Source organism: Rhinolophus sinicus, linkage group LG09, assembly GCF_036562045.2.
Source record: "Rhinolophus sinicus isolate RSC01 linkage group LG09, ASM3656204v1, whole genome shotgun sequence".
NCBI lineage: Eukaryota > Metazoa > Chordata > Mammalia > Chiroptera > Rhinolophidae > Rhinolophus > Rhinolophus sinicus.
Genome location: NC_133758.1, coordinates 704685 through 724115, shown reverse-complemented (window position 1 = coordinate 724115; position 19431 = coordinate 704685).

The following is a 19431-nucleotide window of genomic DNA, read 5'->3' as shown; positions in this document are numbered from 1 at the left end:
ATCATTAAAAACTGTTCTGGACCTAGAGCCGCACTTACATGTTTGAATCCAAAGGCTTGTGCTCAGGGTGAACCTTCCTGAGTAACCTTTCATCTCAAAACAGCTACCCAGGAGCCCACCTGACACCACCACCCATTGGTTTAAAGACTGTTTCTCAGTGTGCTTGCTTGTTGTCCTAGGGAAGGTGACGTCCCCAATCACCAGTCAGATTGCATTTAAATACTTCCGTTATGTAACGTGACCTAGTTGAATGTGAGGAATATGCTTTCTGCTCTTAAATATCATTTTCTTCCTACACGGATCACGTGAGGTTATGTCTTTTGCAAAAAAAAGATCTGTGAAATATTTTATCTCCGTTGCCCAGAAATGTTCTTAAATGTAACACAGATAAATCAAAGACTAAGTTACTCACAGTTTGTATTGACAATAATTTGAGAAATAATTATAAATTCTAAGTTGTGGGGTTTTGTTTTTTGTGTTCACTTGTTGCCTCTGTCAAAAATACAGCAGAAACACAGGCGTTTTGTGAAGCTGTTAGGATCTCTGACTTCAAGTTTAATCCTTGCTCTTGTCTCACACGGACTTTAACGCTAGAATCATGGATTCTGAAAGTTTCAGCTATCAGCTTCAGAATTAACAGTTTGTGTGGATGTCTTTCTTTTGAACTGAAACTGCATATTCATTCTGTTACCTTTGTGTTAAAAGAGATTTAAGGGTTTCCACCTGAGCGGTACTTTTCAACGTGTCAGCCATCACCATTTGTGGGTTGTGAAATCAATTTAGTGGCTCTAAACCAGAATTTTTTTTAAGTGAAAGAAAATAGAATAGAAAATGTCAGACTGTTTGGCAAGTTGAAATGGTGAATCCTAGTCTACACCCATCTGCTTGTGTAGACGACATCCATGTGAAGAGGTCACAGTCAAAAAGTGTGAAGTCATCACTGTGTGGATGTAGGTCTTTAACTTTGACTCTGTTTCGTCCCTCCTCCCCTCCCCCCTCCTCCCCTCCTCCCCTTTTCCCCTCTTCCCCTCCTTCCCTCCTTACCTTTTGCCCCCCTCCCTCCCTCCTCCCTCCCTCCCTCCCTCCCTCCCTCCCTTCCTTCCTTTGAGTTGTTAGGTTACTTAAGAATTAAAGGCTGAGGCTGTGAAATCACAACTCTGCCAAGACTCCACTCTGGGCTCCATCGTGGACTAGAGCAGTCGCAGGCCAGGTCCTCGATGCTTGTGCTCAGTGCCCTCACCTGTAAAGTGGGCGTGATCACAGCACCTGCTGCACAGGCCCCTGTGAAGCTCATGTGGGTGTCAGTGCAGGACCAGGTGTGCGGAGCCCCGAGCAAGTAAATATTACAGAACTGCTACTCGGCTCTCCTGTCAGCCTTTGCTCCCATATTTACAACGTTGCTTTTCTCACGTTATTCCTCTTACCATTTCTAGATCCCTTCATCATATATTCTTTCAACACTGGGTTTTGCGTTTGGCTTCTAAACAAAGATGTATGTCCCTGCCTGTTAGAATTGTTTGCACATTAAGATTCTTTGCAGCTCCTGAGACAGAGCTTTGTTAGTTACCACAATGAGAAATTCCTATTCGAATTTACACATATTGGAATAAACAGAACAAGGTCTTCAATAATGGGAGTTGTTCACCAAATGCTTGCTTGCATGACTGGTGTAATGGTGAAGGATTTAGTAACTTTGGTTCTGGATCATGGATCTACTTGGGGAAAGATCACAAGCTACTTGGTTACAAAAGGCTGAAACACACGATTTTTAAGGTGAGACGTACGTATAAGCGCTTGGATGTTTTCCTGAGGGTTTGGAAGGTGCTTGATAAATCCCACAGGCTGTCAGGCAGAAAGAAGGTCTAGCTACGCCACAGAGACGGAAGGGTGGGGTTGGTGTCCAACCAGGCCAGTGCGAGGTTCAGAAAGAAACCGCAGATTTTAAGAAAGCTAAAATAAGAGAGGATTGTAATTTACAGTAGTTCCATCCTGCCAAACTGTTTAAGCTTTACGTAGATAAAAACCATCAGTATTTTAATTTTGTGGCTTTAACTAAGCTAGACACTGGGAAGCGGCATGTTAGACTCAGAGGCAAGCGTTCTATCCCAACAAATTATACCTTTCTAGACACGCAGAGGGAAGGTGGCGTAATTTAGTGAGAAAAGAATTCAACACAGAAAACTCAAAAGGAGATGTAAAATTGATGAATCACCTTAACTATATCCCAAACTAAGCAATTGTCTGAGCAAATACATACTTTTAATATCTCGGAGAATCCAGGAGAAACACGAGCTTTCTGTGAGTTATGAAAGGTTGTGTGTGCCGACCGCTGTTACAAATGGCATTTTCCACCCAAGGCTTTCTTTCCTGTGGTGCTGTAAATCTAGCCCCGCAGTGAAAAAGTCACCTCCGTCATCTAAAACTCTTTATCTTTGGCAGAATGCGTACAAATCAGTTGTTGAGGAAAATACATCATGAGTTTTATAAACATTTGCATGATCAAAGCATTTAAGCATGGTCTGGATCATAGAAATAGTAGCAGGAACAAAACCCTCTTTGTAAAGGTAAAATTTACCTTAAATCCCAACGTGAAGGGACGTGGTCCCACAGCAAAGGCACATGTCCCCAACTGTGGGACAGCCAGCAGGGGAAACACAGGCAGGAAGGAGCGCTGTCCCGAGGCCGCCAGACGCTGTACTTTGACCCTGCAAATCTGATCCAAGAAGCATCAGGACAAAGTCTGCCAGACCCCGAGTCACCCCAGGCCTCTCCCAGAAGGGCCTGAGTGCTCACTGCTCCCCAGTGGCCACTCAATGCCTCAGCAAAGTCCGTGTCATAGAGCCAGTGTGGCACTCGGCCACCCACAGCGGCTGTGTTCAAAGGTGGAAATCCCCCAGTTACTCCTTTTCAGATTATTCCATGTCATCAGATCCGTGGTCACTGATGTAAATACACCCCATCATCTGCTGGTTACTAAAATTCTCTGCTTTCGCCGTGGTCACTGGTATCTTTTGATGCCAAGGTTGCTGTGAGAAGAAACTTCCAGGTGGCTTTGTCTCAATGGTGACTCTTCCTGCCTTATGTCTGATTTCAGTCTAAAGCATAACTGGGTTTGCTTCAGGCTACAGTTAGGGACTAGATGGTTTCGTTGATGTCCCCTCAATTATAGGACAAAATCAAGAGAAGGGCATTTTCCAAAGCTGTCGTTCACTAACTTTGAATTTTAATGTTGCCCAAAGAATTTCTGTTTGTTTTGACCACTGGTTACAATCTTCACGTGACAGGCCCTCCGGCTTAAATCCTGTCCTCATGGCTCCCCAGATAATTCACACGGGTGTCTGAAAAGCATGTTGGCAAAGTGGGAAACAAGGTGCCAGGTGGGGACATAACCTAGGAAATGATGGTAGGAAAACCCCAGGTGAGAGGAGATGAGCACACGTTCTCTGCTGCAGAACTACTCAGAGCCTCGAATAAGCTAATACGTAACCATCGGGCATCTCCGAGAGGACTGCACACCGGGTTTGAGAAATCGCAAAGTCCACACTATTGCTCTGGTCACAGCTGTTGTCATGCCGACAGCTGTCCTGTCCCCACAGATCCCATCCCCACAGCTCACCACCGGCGACCGTCTTGCCAGGGGGCACATCTACCCAGGCCTTGCTGGGCTCTCCTCTCCTTTCGCCACCAGCTGTGCTTTGCTTGCAGGCCCTGGTCTGTAGGCTGCCTCCCCTCTCACACCATAAGGCTGCAGCAACAGGGGGCCGCATAGTGGACTCAGAAAGCAGAACCTCGGTCTCTCGGTCTGGGAGCCAGACGCCTGCAGTCGAGGTGTGGTCACGGCCGGGCTCTCAGGCAGGGCCCTTCCCCGTCTCTCCCAGCTTCTGCTGTTGCCAGCAGCCCTGGGCTTGCACATGCGTCACTGAAGTGTCTGCGTCCAGCTTCACATGGCCGTCCCTCCTTGCTTGTCTGTCCACGATCCCTTTCCTTTTAAGGACAGGCATTGCATCGGGGCCCAGACTACCCAGCAGGACGTAGTCTTACAGCAGGTCTGGAGAGACCTGTCCCTACAGGAGGGGGTATTTGCAGGCAGCAGGTGTTGGCAGGTGAGTGCTTGAACAGACCTTCTTGGGGGATACAGTACAAGCTTCAGTGGGCCACTTCTTTCTGTAAGGGCTCATATTAGAGTCGCACCAGAGCAGATGACACATGGAAGGGACTCTGCAGAGCTTGTGCTGGCAAGGTCATGGGAGCTGTGGGTGCTCCCGTGTTACAGGAACCCAGCCAGGGTCGTGGCCATGAAGAAGGCCTGCCTGTGGGAGCTGTGGGTACAGGCTGAGGGGCGTGATTACCGCCCAGAATGCCAGGCCCGAACGCCTAGGCCTCTCTCCTCCCCACTCTGACCGGCTCTCTGTCCCGCGGGCTGAGCCCACTGCTGTCAGCTCCGGGTACATGCAGGAAAGTGGCAGCTAGGGACCTATGGGGACAAGAGAAGAAGCAATGTCAGAACTATAAGTGCTTCAGGTTCAGACTACACGCAGAGTCCGTGAAATGATGGCCGGACTCAGGAAGAAGCGGGTACCCATCTACCCCTCGGTGTGTTGTTGCTCCTTAATTGGATTGGCTGTGAACTTTCACCCAGAAGTCCAGGTTGCTGACTTCTGTAAAAAGACCAGGTCTGGACATATCGAACCTACATTCCTGCACAGCCACCGTCATTTCAAGCTGAGTAGCGGCTGTCCTCTGGGAAGGCCTCAGGTACCCCAGGTTTCCATGCAGCTGGGTCCAGCACGCCCGAGAGGCCATATGCCCACTGCCTTTCACGGGGGGGCCAGGCCTTGGCTTTTCTTCCCAGAGTGCTTGCACCCCTGGCCTGTGGGCGTGCCCCCCACTCAGCTTGGGTCCCGTGGGGTTCCGCGGCCGTGTCGTTGGCACGTTCCTCCTCTGCTGCCTCCTGAAGCCACAAGCAAGCGTGCCAGGGCCCTGGGGGAGGAGCTCTGCACCGCCAAGGCGGCCACCGTGCAGAAGGGTGGGGAAGGCGGTGAGGACCCAGGGTGCGCAGCCTTACTCAGGACGGGCAGGAACGTGAGAAACCCACTTCCGCCAGCAGGAGCCCAACCTGACTCCACAAACGCCTTCATCTCACGGAGCGAGGCCACCCCTTTGCTAAAAAGGGGTGTTAGACAAGCATCTCTAACACCCAACAGTTCTCATATATAAACTCTGCTTGTGAGACAGAAAGGCACAGGCCTGGCCCCGCAAAACCTGAATAAAGGCCCCGGTTTACGCCGTCTCTCCCCACGCGTGTCAGCCACGTGCAATCTTCAGATCCATTTTCTCCTTTTGATTTTCTGTCATGAAACAACACAGAAAATAAAACAAAACGAAAACCATGCAGTCACCTTAATATCTTGGTTAGATTGGCTAAAGCTGATATAATGATGGTATTACATGCATTTCTCACAATTGCCGTTGCCTAATTCACCTTCTTGGAATGACATTGATGGAAAATTCCTTTCAGATGGATGACTTTTTATGCTGAATCAATTTGGTTTCCAGAAAAAGAAATGAAAGCCGACAGCTGTGTGAAGCAGGGGAGCATTCAGGAGTGTTGCCATCAAGAGCGAGTTTCTTTCTGTCGCTCCCGTTCCTGCCACTGAGGACGGTTTCTGCCCAGAGACGCGTGCCTCTGAGCCGAGCTGACTGTAAACAGAAGCGCTGCACCGCGGCCGCAGTGCGCGTGGCCGAGCTGCCCTCCGTCCTGGCTGCCCTGTGCCCTGCGCTGCCCCCACGCCTGGCACAGGGCAGGTGTCCAGTGCCACACGTGCTCTTGCTGTCCTGCCTCACTGCTCTCCTGTCCTGCAGACTCGCCCTCAGGAGCTGCCCTGAGAGGCAGAGGTGGCGTCACAAGCTAAGGGGCCCCGTGTGGCCCGTGGCTTCCTTCCGCCTGGGTGATTCCTGTCACCGTCACCACCTACTAGTCAGGGTCTGTGAACAGTGCCCACCAAATTAATAACTAAATGCTTTGTCATCTAATGATTTTTACTGAACAACAAATTTCTGTGATTAAACATGCACATTTTCGGCCAACTTTTGAGTGAGACTCTGAACACAGTGGCTAAGTGCACAGGGAATGTGGTCCAGACCAGGCCCAGTGTCCCCAGTGTCTCCCCAACCCCCAGCCCTGCCTGCGCCCTCTGAAGCCCTGGGCAGGAGGTCCAGCCGTGGAGACCAATGAGCGGCGGGATTTGACTCTGGGCCCAGGCACACAGATTCGCTGTCGTTCTTTTGTAATATAGGAGCACAGGAGGAGGCTCCTTTACCGCGAAACTGAAATGGGAGAAATCGCTGTGCCAGCCAGATTGAAAGGGAAAGCCAGGTGTCCTGGGAAAGCCAGGTGTCCTGGGCCGGGCGCTCTGGGACACACGTGTGCACACGTTTCTGACTCTCTGCTCACTGGTGAGCACGGGGAAGGGGGGTGGGTCTCCGTGTGTCACCGCTCTTCGTGGTCCAGTCTGAGTCTGCATGGAACCCACACTGCTGGGTGCTCATCTGAGCACAGAGGCACAAACAGGCTCGAGTTACAGGCGACAGCCGGGCCACCTGCACCACTGCCTCTCACAGGCAGGTCCACCTCCATCAGGCCTGACTGGGCCTATTTTAGAGACGGTGACTCTGCATAGGGACCCACCTCTAAGTAACGGAGACGTTTGCCGGGAGAGGTCAAAAGCCTGGAACTAACTGAAGTGTGTTCTCAGGTGGTCCAGTTCTAGAATTTCCTTCTAGGAGGCCTCCAGCCCAGTTACGGCGCTGGGGGAGAAGGCAGGCTCCAGGGGAGAAGGCAGGCTCCGAGGGAGAAGGCAGGCTCCAGGGGAGAAGGCAGGCTCCATGCATGCGTTCCCGAGCAGCGCTCTGTTTTCACTTGGATCACGTGTCCACATGTGACAGCGCTAGACTCGGGCGTCACTGCCACACAGAGTTCTGGCTCAAAACGGACCTCGGGAGCCTGCAGGCCTTCCTCGGGGTCCCGATGGGGTGAGGGCTCTGCGGAATCACGACTCTGGTGCCTTTTCCCAGGCCAGGTGTCTGAGCCAAACGTGAATCAGTGGCCGCCTGTGCCGGGTGCGGACACCCAGGCAGGGATGGACAGGCTGAGCCCCAGTCCCGTCATGGACATGGAACACACTCCCCTGTAGGTGCCGGTGTCTGGGTCTGCAGAAGTCGTGCCCTGGGAATTACTGCGCTCTATCCTGTAGGATCTGCCACAGTGCCTGGGGGCTGGTCACCTAGCAACGGCGCCTGGGGACAGTGCCGAGGAGATAAGTTCTCCAGACATTACTGACACATCACTCTGATGGTTTCCCCATCTGTTTACAAAGATCTTAACGTGTGGACTTGGCGTGGTGGGTGCGGTAGCACCGCCTGGCACACCCCATGGGGCCCTGAGCCCGCGTGACCCGCAGCCACTCAGCTGTGCCCCCTCGGTGACCAAGAGCTGCGGGTACTGCGGAGAGTCCGGACGCACCGAAAGGCCACGTTTGCGGCCATGGCCTTGGAGGGGCAGGCGCGGGAAGGCATGCTCCTGAGGAAGCCACCGCGTGGCTTGTCCCCCGTCGAGGTGGAGGTGGTCTGCTCTAGCTCACGTCACTTGCGGCCATTGACCAGCAGGCCGAGTGGAGGCAGCCAGCATTTGTCCCGTTCCTCCCTGGCCCGTTGAGGTGAAATGCAGAAAACATGCAGTAACCACATTGCAATGCGCATTCAGGCCATTTGCACAGTCACAGTGGCCCAGGTGCAGCCTCCGGGCCTGAAGCTTTTCGGCCCCCACAGGACCCCTCACACCCACTGCCCACTGCGCAGTTGCCCCTGTTGGCACCCCCTCCCCCAGTCCCTGGAAGCCACCCGCCTGCTTTCCATCTCGACCAGTGCTTTTTAAGCAGAGGTTTCGAGTAACAGGCTGGCATGGTTTTCTGGTTGGACTGGCTGGTTCATGTGACTTGTGCACACACCCGGGCGCTGTCCCTAAATGACAGATGCTGTGACACCAATCAGGTCCTGGGAAAGACGGGCAGGCACAACCCAATATTGCTACATTATCATCAACTGATGTCAATATTCACTCATTTCCCTAGTTTTTACCTACCGTCCTTTTTCCATCCAGGACCCACATGACACTCAGTCGTGAGGCAGGGGACAGGCCCTCGGCCCGGGCTCTGACGGGGCTTCCAGGCTGAGATGTATGGTTAGGCCAGAAGGGTCCAGAGACGCGTGTCGGGATGTGGTTGTTGGATGTGGGTGGGATTAGACTTGGAATGGCCTCCATGTGATCTAGTTCCCTATAGCAAGAAAGTTCAACAAGCTTAAGGCTACAAAAGAGAGACTATCCCCTGTGGGACCAAAGAGAGAAGCAAGCAAGGGGACGTGGGAGCAGATCATGGGACGAGCTCGGGAAAACGGTGGGGTTCACGCTGAGGACCCAGCGTGGCTGCCGTCTGACAGGAAGCTCACGTCTGAAAGGTCACCAATCCGGACTTGCTCACTTAACAGTCCTGGGGGATTGCTACAAGTCCGGTTCCCCAGAGCAGTTTCAGTATGTTCCCAGGAACATCCCACTGAGGGTAAACCAGCTGCCTTTCTCTCCCTTGAGCTAGGCTATTGGTTTCCAGAATTGTCAGTATGAAAAATAAAATACTTAGAGCCTCAAGAGCTGCTTTTAATTAAATTGCCAAGCTTCCCATTGGGGGTTATCTGCAAATTGCACTGCTTTCCTTTTTATGTGAGATGAGCCTTGTTCAGTGGGAAATGCCGTGAAATCCAGGCCTCTGTTTGAGCCTGCCTGGGCGGCTGTGCACACGTGAATGGCTTCGGTGTCCCGCGCGTGTGTCTGCGCCCACCTGAGTGCCCACTGACAGCCATGCACAAGGGAGCTTCTGGAGCTGGGGAACCGGGACCATAGGAACTGAATGCTGTGACCTTGTCACCGCAGACCCAAGAGGCAGAGCACAGAGCCTACCGTCCGCTTCAAGAAATGGAAATGCTTTGAAAACCAAACAGGTTCTGTGGTTTGTTCTGTGGTGAACGTGAGCTGAAGTAAAGCGAGGTTATTTATAGGATACAATGTGTGTGTGTGCGTCTACCTGTACGCTCACTGGTGTGAGTGGACGTATACCTGCACAGGTATGACTGACACCCCCTGGCGTTCCTTTCCTCAAATCCACAAAGCCCTGAACTGCACAGGGAAAGGTCTCACCAGTGGAGGACGTTGGGTGTTTGTGGTGGTGACAGTGCACTCACACGCTCTGTAGATCAGGGCAATGCCAATCAAAGCCCAGCGAGCATCTGTAAACGTCGGGAGCAGATCCTGACGTGTACGTGGGAACATGGAGTCAGGGACGGCCAAGGCAGTCCTGGAGACGAAGGCTGGGTGTTACTGAACATCCAGACGTGTGACAAAGCTCGAGTGACTGAGACGTGTAGCGGTGGATACCGGCCGCGGGCGCAGAGCGCGGGTCCAGACACGCGCCCGGCCCGGTGCAGACGCCCGGTGCAGCAGGCGCCGCAGAGCAGGGCTGCGTGCGAAGGGCGCTCTCTTGAAGAGAGAATGCTGGGTCCTGTGGACATCCACACGAAAAAACTCAAAACCACCCCATCCTCTCAAATCAACCCCAGGGGAGGTGTAGGGCTAAATGTGAAAATGAAAAGCTGGCATAAAATTACATAGAATGAAACACCTTTATGGGCTAACAGAGGATTTTTTCAAAACAGGACATAAAAATTACTAACTGAAAAGGAAAACAATTGGTCAAAGTTAAGACTGTGTTCAGAGGTGTAGGAGATTAAAAAGGCAGGGGCGGTGAAAGAAGACACGGAAACACACGCAGCTGGGCGTGGCTTCCGGGAAGGTGTGCAGACCTGGTGTCCTGCCCCGTGAGGACGGCTGGGCCCTGGCCGCTGGGTGCGGCCTCCTGCCCCTCCACCTGCTGTCTTCTGACCCCGCTGGTCTGGGAACAACACATGATGAGCACCTGTGAGCACAGAGATGGCCCGCCCCCCACGGGGTCTCCTGGGACCTGAGCAAGCGCTTGTCCGCTAAGTGACCGTTGGTCACCACCCTCCTCGCTTCACACCTCAGCTTACTTAGTTATAAAAATGGTTTCAAAGAGCAATAAAATGAGGCGAGCCAGAACTCGTTAGTCCCTGTGCCGCTGCCAGTCGGTGGGTGCCTCTGTGAACTCAAGGTCATGGATGTCGCCTTCCCCTAACGTACCCCAAACCCCACAGCCACACGCTGCTAGGTGCCTGGATCGCCACATGACAGGACGCGGGCGTTACACATGCACACACATTATGTTTATTGATATCAGAGGGACAGCCCGATCCTCACCGTCTGATGGCATCACCATGACCAACACGGCCAACTGCTGGCTTCACTGTTTCGTGTTTAAATCTTCATGTGCTCAACTCCACAGGAGACCAAGTAAAAGGAGGATGGACACACAAGGACCAGCCCGGTGTTTCCCACGTGGTCTAAAATGTCCATTTTGGCCACAGGGTGACACAGGTCACCACTTCTGTCACAGGCGGATTCCGTTTTCTCTGCGCACGTGCGGCAGCCCTGGCCTTGGGTCACAGCAGTAGGTGGGTGACACAGGCCTCTGCTTCCCGTGTGGCCTCTTGTTCCACCGGGGACCCCGCCGGGCGCCTCACTGCGAGGTCTCATAAGCGGGGTCTTTACCTTAAGTATGTCTCCTCGCAGGAACCTCTGAATTATAAATTTGATTATTTTTTCTCATTGTTTACCTATTGTGCCATCTTGGACCTTCCTAAATTTTATTTTTAACTGTGAAATTACAAATTTCCCCTCAATAAAATTTCATTTTAAAAAGTCATTTTCTACCGATTTCTGATGTTCATTACTATTCATTGTAGACGCCGTGGCAAATACACACGACTGTAGGAGGGAGCACACCTCAAATCACTTGCTTTCTGCTGACATTTTCACTGCTTCCTCCCAGCCTTTCTGCTGCACGGACATTGCAGGGCACAAACTGGCTCACGTGGAGGATGGTGGTCTCACGCCGGCTTAGTCTTGAAAACATGGGGTGGCCGCTGGCCGTTTTCGGTGCTCATGGTTTCTGTGGATTCTTTCGAGGTACAGGCAGTTGGGAAGGGTATGCTCCCCACGACCCTGCCTGCACCCTGAAGGTCATGGTTTCCTATGGGTCCCATGCCGAGGTGACATTACACAGCAGTTAAACATACACCTATGCGGCTCCCACAGGGCCGGCCAAACCGTAAGTGAAATTGAAGAGCGCAGTGGTCCGATGGCTGCTTTGACTATCCTTGAGGGAACGTGCTGAGGTTCAAATATTTAAAAGGAAACTGCATCTATGTCCATAGGGGTATTTTTTCAGCTTTTATAAATATGTTTAATGATAGTTGTTCTGCCCACAGGGGTTTGAGTTGATACTTACAAACATGTTATAATGTACATGTCTTGTATTTAATTACAAGGGAAATGGTTTGAAACAGTATGGCCTCTTACAACAAAAGCTTTTAGTGCAACTTTCCCAGGGCCTGTAGTTTTATTTTGTTTACCTTGATCTGTTCACACCATCCTTTCTTTTCTCTTGGGAAGGAAGGAGTTGTTAACGTGTGATGTTATGTTTTTGTATTACACTGAGAGATAATTTGAGTGCCAATCCATTTCCCAAAATCATGTGGTTTTGACTGAGAGCAGGTGTGTGCCCTACCTGAGGCTGGTGGGACAAGCTCACCTGGGCAGGGTGAGAGCCCAAGACACGAGCTACACCCTCTGTTCTGGTCCCCACCCCGGGTTCAGTGGAGCAGTCCTTTATACGTTTCAGTGGACAGAATCAAAGGGTGATCTGAATTTATTCCAGGCAATTTCTCCTTTTGTTTTTCTTAATTCATGAGTATTAATATTCTTTGATGAGGATTTTCTTATTTTGATTTCCTTTGAGAGAGCTCTGCTTCTCTCCTTACTGGGCCATTAGTGAACTCTAAGTACCTGAATATTACAAAGTGTATCAGCAAGTCTTTATAAAGAGACGAGGAGGAGGCGTGTGGAGCGGGCTGTACTAAGAGTGGACGTTACTGTAATTCGAAGGTTTCACCGAATGTCAACACAGTCCAGTGGTATAACATCAGTTTGATGTCCTGTCCTGCAATCTCCGTCTCATCTAAGGTAGCCCTGATGTGTGGCACGATTCTTAGCCTAAGAAACAAAAGACAAGAGGTGTGTTAGAGGGGGCGCTGGCAGGAAGGTTCAGTCAACATGATGTGACATCCTTAGGTGACTCGCCCTGTGCCAGCATGCCGAGTGCTTTGTAGGATCCTCTTTCCTGATTCTCGCGTATCTTTGGATGTCGGTACAATTATTACTCCCGTTCTTCAGGTAGGGAAACCTATCCTCAGAGTTGAAAGCTTGCTCAGGGTCACAGGTGGGTAAGTGGGAGAGGCGAAAACCCGGATGGTTTCCGTCTCCACAGCGTGAGCTCTTAGACACTGAGCAATATTCTCTCCTAAAATTCAAAAACGGCATCACCACACCTTAAAGTCGCATGAAAACAAATTTGTCATATTCTCTAGTGGGTGTTAAGCTCTACAGTCAAAAATATTTTTGTCAAAAATTTGCAGAAGGAAGAGTTACTAATTAAAAGTAATGTGGTAAAACAATAAACACCTGTAGAGCATGCTTCCACAAAACAAACAAAGTGACTGGAAAAGCTGAGGTTGTTGGAGCGTCTTCTTGGGAGGAGGGCAGGTTGGGGGTCCTGCACGGCCAGCATTGGACAGCTGTTCTCCTCGAACGAACCCCTGGTCTGAGGAGGCCCCGAGGCCTTTGCTTAAACACAAGAAGACCTGCGTTTCAGGGTGGCTGCACGTGGGTGCATCTCTAAAGGGAAGTGTGAAATCTTTTCAGATCCAGTGCTCCTGGCTGCCCTCAGGCAGGGGTGTCAGCGGGCTGCCCTCTCATGGACATGGACCCTGGGATGTGACTCCTAAGACCCATTCTAGTTTTTGCAAATGTACCAAGCATGTCTGAAAACTCTCAGTTATAACAACCGCTACTTTAAGATTCTCTGAAGACTCTAGAGGAAAAGGGTTTAAGCCTTTGCTTTATTCTATTTCACCATTAAAATAAAATCAGAGCTACTCCAACTCTAATATAGGAAAACACATCAAAAACTGATATAGGAAATTAATAGAGAAAAAAGTTAGTATTCAAATAAAACAGCACACACGGGATATGAGTGGGCCGACTGTTTCTGCTTACGCTGAGGGTCCATGCTGGAGGAGAGCAGGAGGGAGGGAGAGGAGTTTCACAATTCAGTATAAGTATTTACTAGGCATTTGTTATGGATGAGACTGTGGGAGTCACTAGAGAAAACAAAGGTAAATAAAATACAGTTCCTTTCTGCATGGAATGAAGAAGACACTGTACAAACAGCAAAATGCAAATTTGACTGCATTAGGAGAGAAGTTGCACAGAACCTATGGGGTTTCAGAGAAGAAAGGCATCTAATTGAGAGGGTCGCCCCAGGGTGGGCTATGCCAGAACACCACACACTGGGGCTTATCAACAGCAGACTCTCAGTTCTCACAGTTCCGGGGCTGGAAGGCACGAGCATGGTCACTGGTGAGGGCCTCTTCCAGGTTCAGAGGTGGCGGTCTTCTTGCTATGTGCTCACGTGACGGGGGGGGGGGGAGCAGGTTGTCCGTGACCTTTACAAGGGACTCACCCCACTCACAAGGCCCCACCCTTATGACCTGGTCACTTCCCAAGGTGCCCCCCTCCTAATGCCATTGCCTGGGGGGTTAGGTTTCAACATTTGAACTTGGGGGTACACAAACATTCAGTCTACGAGGTCTGACAATTAAGTTAGCAACTTGTTGCAATGATGTTGCTAACCTTTTTTGATATCAGAGGGATCACTCATTATGAAGTTGTACCAACTGGACAAACAGTTAACCAAGTTTACAATTTGGAAGTGCTGAAGAGGCTGTGTGAAAAAGTTAGACGACCTGAACTTTTTTCCAACAATTCATGGCTCTTGCATCACAACAATGCACCAGCTCACATGGCACTGTCTGTGAGGGAGTTTTCAGCCAGTAAACAAATAACTGTATTGGAACACCCTCCCTACTCACCTGATCTGGCCCCCAGTGACTTCTTTCTTTACCCAAAGATAAAGGAAATACTGAAAGGAAGACATTTTGATGACATTCAGGACATCAAGGGTAATAGGACGACAGCTCTGATGGCCATTCCAGAAAAAGAGTTCCAACATTGCTTTGCAGGGTGGACTAGGTGCTGGTTTTGGTGCATAGCTTCCCAAGGGGAGTACTTCGAAGGTGACCGTAGTGATATTCAGCAATGAGGTGTGTAGCACTTTTTCTAGGATGGGTTCGTGAATTTCATTGTGCGACCTCATATGATCTGATTAACTCCTCATGACAGCTTGGGGGTGGGTGCTACTATTCCTATTAAATGAATGAGGAAACGAGGGGCTTAGAAGGTCAGCTAGCCACTAAGACTCGTGCCCAGGTTGAGGGGTGACACTCGTGTTCTCAGCCCATGCCCTCAACCACTGCATCCTTCTGCCTCCAAACAAACATGTACTGTTCTCGTGAGAGAAGGAAATTTTCCTTTTTTTTAAAAAAAGGAAAACCACTTACAAGTGCTTGTGGGCTCTTTCCCCAGGTGCTATGCTTCTGTCTCATGGAGAGTGTACGGCTTTCAGAGGTCGATTTGTAATACCAGTCACACGTCTTATAAAGCTTTTTATGATTAAGTTCTAAACATTCTGAAAGTAATGTTTGGAAGTGGCCTCCTGCCCTCCAGGTTCATGCTGGTTCCACACAAAGCAGAGCCGTGCTGCTGTGTCTGGGTTTCTGTAGCATCCTTGGCACCATGTGGAATGGTGGCCAGGCGGAGGCAGGGGGCACGTTTGAACTGGGCTCAAGTGATTGGGCCCCAGAAGTTCTGCCTTTTCTTCTAGAAAACAGTCTTGGACATGTGAAACTAGCCCACTTCTGTTTTCATTGTTTAAAGATATCCAATCCGTCTTGGTCTCAACTTAAACTAAGATTTTCACAATATAAAATTTTCATGGAACCTGCCTTCAGATAAGCATAAGTGATTTATGTGATAAAAGAATGTCAACAGCAAGTACAGAATAATTTGTGTGATGACAGATTGTCCCATCCTTCCCAGGAATGAAGGGACACTGCTGTTCAGGGAGTGAGTGGGTGGTGTCAGGACCACCCACTTGTGTTTAACATGCAGCTTCCAGCAACATCATGCCATCCTTTCAGAAGGTAGATGCAAATGACACCTAATGAAGTTATAAATAACTGCCAAGTCCCTTCCCCTGCATGCTCAACGAGCTGGGGGTGGGGGAAGACACCTCTCTGAACTAGAGACACCTATAAATTCTGAGTTAGGACACAGCGGATGCAACCCTGCTAATCTCCACTGAGGTCAGGATGTATTTTCAAAGATTAGTGAGATCAGTTATGAAACTCGGGATGCAGTTGACTCTGAGATTGAGTTGGGAGGGGTGAGAAATGCAGCCTTCAGCACGTCTGCAAGCCCCTCACTCCACACCTCTCACAAGGTCGCAGGAGAGGCAAGGAGAAATGCTTGCTTTCACACGGCAACGCCGGAAATGTAGGAGGCCTTCGGGTTCTGAAGGGAAATAAGTCGTCTGTCATATTGTGGGCATGCTGATAATGAAGATGGAGGGTCATCCATTCCAACAGTTTGTTGAGAGCCCGACCTGTGTTGACACTGAGCCAAGTGGTGGAGGTCCCACTACTGAGACCCCAGCAGCTCATCACTGATGACCAAGGCCAGGCGGCAAGTGGAAATGATGGAGAGAGGACAGGACCACCCACCGTCCAGCCTAGAAGATGCTGCCAGGCAGGGAAGCCTTGAGCTAGGAAAGGCTGCCGGGCTGGGTTGTGTGTTCAGACCAGTGGCCAGATACCCAGCTGAAAGCTGGCTCCGAGAACATGAATGAAGGTTTGTCAGATGTGGCACAAAGCTCCAAACAGCTCCCATCTCCTTGTCCTGTTGACAACCCTGCCTGGTTGGATGTGCAAGGCAGCGGGCACTCAGCACCCAGCAGGGACACAGGGCCACTGGGGACCAGAAGGGCACCAAGAGGCATCGGACATCAGCGTTGGGCGCAGGAGGCGGACCAGGTCAGGACGGACCAAGGGGCTGTGATTATGGAAGGGCGGTGGGGCCAGAGCCAGGGAGGCTCCGAGGACGGGCTGGTCCCAACACGGGAAAGGCTACACTCGATGGGGGCGAGGAGGGGTGTGCACTCACACCCCGTCTGGTGGGTGTCCACAGTGAGTCTTTTAATCTTCGCAGCCATCTAGTTTACAAATGGGGACACTGAAACTCGGGGAAGTGACTGCCCACAGTCAGCTAGGGTAGCAGAGGCCCAAGCAGGACTCGAAAGTAGGCACACTACAGGAAGGGAAGGTGGAGAAGTGGTTGCCAGGGGCCATGTGGGGGTGAGAGCCAGTACTGAGAGGTGAGGGTGAGGGTTCCGTGTCACAGGAGCAGAGACACGAGAGATCTGACCCATCGCGGTGTGCATGTGACAACCATTAGGATGGCACATTGTGTGGTTTTGGCTGCAATAAGAAACAAAGAAACAGGACTCATCCTGGTGGGGAAAACGGCCTTCATTCTTCTTTCCCTGGTGGCACTCAGCCTCTCTTTCCCCCACCTGCCAACCCCAGGTGGTGTACCTGGTGGAGACACACAGCCAGGCTTTGCCTGGTTACTTTTTTATACAACAGTTTTTATTAAAATCACAGAGAGGTTGTTGGCTAAACGAGCAGATACACACACACCACTTCCAACAGGATTTAAATGGGGACGGGACCCTGGCCATGTGGGGCTGGGCTTCCTGCTCTCACACCGCCCCCCAGGCAGCGTCCTGTGTCGCACGTCACTTCCCAGTGGGCATGCGGTGAGCAGTGTGGTTCTAGGAGGCACTCGAATACCGGCCAGTATGTGGTTTACACACACACACTGTTTTCTTGTTTCTTCTACCTACCTAGTGTGTATGTCATCCACAGTTCTTGGCTGCAAATGAGAGCAACAGATGCTGACTAACCCGGAATCAGGAAGGAATGTGTCGGGAGGCCATGAGCTTCTTGGCGGTGACAACTGGAGAGCTGCAGGACACGGCCCAGGGACAAGGCAGAGCCAGGACGAGGTGGTGCAGCACTGCCCTCCACACCCAGCTCTCCAAATCCACATCTGTGGTGACAGGAGTCTCCTCCAAATCTCACGGAAATGGCAAGACCCGGGGATATGGACGACAGCCCCTCTGCAGAAGGTGGAGTTCAGTGCCACGATCAGTCTTTTCTTCTTGAATGAGTCTCAAATCTGGAAGGTACAAATGCTTTAATCTCTCCCCCTCTCCATAAATATGTGTGTGTACATAATGTACACAAGATTTTGTGATTTTGTTTTATATGGCACTATTAATGGAAATGCTGTTTTTCACAAAAATAAACTCACTGATTTCCATTTTTCCAAAATAAAACCTTTTATACACACTATATATATAGTTCTCTATGTTCTGTATATAAAATGTTTTATATACAGAAATTTCTGTACAGAATTTTTTGAAGGTAAATTATAATATGGTGGTATGTGGCAATATACCCTCTCTGGAATTTTTGAGATTTTTTTTGCATCTCTATGAAAGTATCCTGCACAATATCTCATGGTCTTCCACCACTTGCAATAAATAAACTCAGTATGAACAATTTCATTTTTAGAATTTTGAAGTGATTAGCTTCACCTGCCTGAAGTGGTAGAGACAAAAACGAGACTTCAGCAAAAGAATGCACATCTTCTGGAGCAATATGAAGAGACTTTTCATTTCGTCATTATTGAGACTATGGTATTGTGCCTGGAGTCTCATGCGCTAAAATGAAAGGTGGAAAGATCTGTCAGCCACACGGCTGTCCACACACAACAGCCTCATTGATTCCAAACCCCAACCAACCATCCGGAGACTCGAAGAGCGTAGTTTGATTCCAGTTTATTTGATCTTTAGGCAATCCTCTGAATCTGTCCCTGAGAAGCTATTAATTAGTTTCCACATTTTGATAGAAGCGTTGCGACATCTATGGTTCATTACAAAGCAGTAATTGAATGAATGGTTTAAAGGACACTTTGAATCCTCTAAATACATTGATCTAAATGCACTTCAGCCTGATGCAAAGCAAAAGAAAACTCTTTTCCAAATTCTTGAGCTTTCCAGGGTATGACTGAAGTTGCATGTGTCATATAGATGCCATGTGTACACACAGCCACTCACATGCACACAAATTTTTGTGGTTAAATTCTTTCAGAAAATGATAAGCTAGAATAAACTACTGCACAAAAGTATTTTGTTTGTAAATTATGAACTTGCTATAATTAATGTGAGAGCATGGCCAATTAAGTAAAAACCTTATTCTATTGCAGTTACATTTTTCTCCTTTATAACCAATCCAGGCAACATAAATCTGGAGGGTACTTCATCTTTTCCCTTTTAAATATACTTCTGTTCAAGGGGTGAAATATGATGTTGGAAACCTTGTATCCTGGCCCATGTTGAGCTGGTCTGAGTTCAGGTATGTGGAAGAGGGGCAGGACTAAGATCACTTTTGTTCAACAACTTCCCATCTTCTCTCCCCAATTGTCATGCAAGAGGCTGCATCCCTCTCAAGCCCGAGTTCCATGACAGCAAAGCAAAGCAAGATCAGTAAGAAACAATGAATGCTGCATCAGCCTTTCAAAATGCATTTAAAGACAGTCCTTTACAAGGTTCATATTTTATGGTAGTGTTTTTGTTGTTGTTGTTTGTTTGTTTTAACTGTGCATTACAACAGCAGTCTTCAAACTTTTCTGCTCATCAACCCCCTAAAAGAATTTTGGAAAGTATGCATCCCTTCACACATTTTGTATTGACAGCTAAGATTTCACTCTAAGTATAAATAGACATGAATGATGCATTTTGGGCATGTATTATTTACCTTTAAAAGTAGAACTGTGACATCACTTTCAAATGTATCCAATGATATTTAAATTCTATAATAATTTGATACTCACTGTCATCCATTTATAAATACATTAATCTCTTCAATGTTTGGAAATTTGCCTTTTTTCTAAAGTATAATGTTCAAAGAGGTAGGATAACACTCATACAGTCACATAATGAACATGTGCCCAAAATTTTATTCAACTTATTAAATAAGAGGGAAGATATAATGAGTAAGATATTAAGACTAGTTCAAAGAATATTTCAAGATCTAGGTGTTTTTTTTTATAGGTGATTTCATAAAAGAATGTTAGGATAAGATTGTGGGGTTATATACAAAACTGAT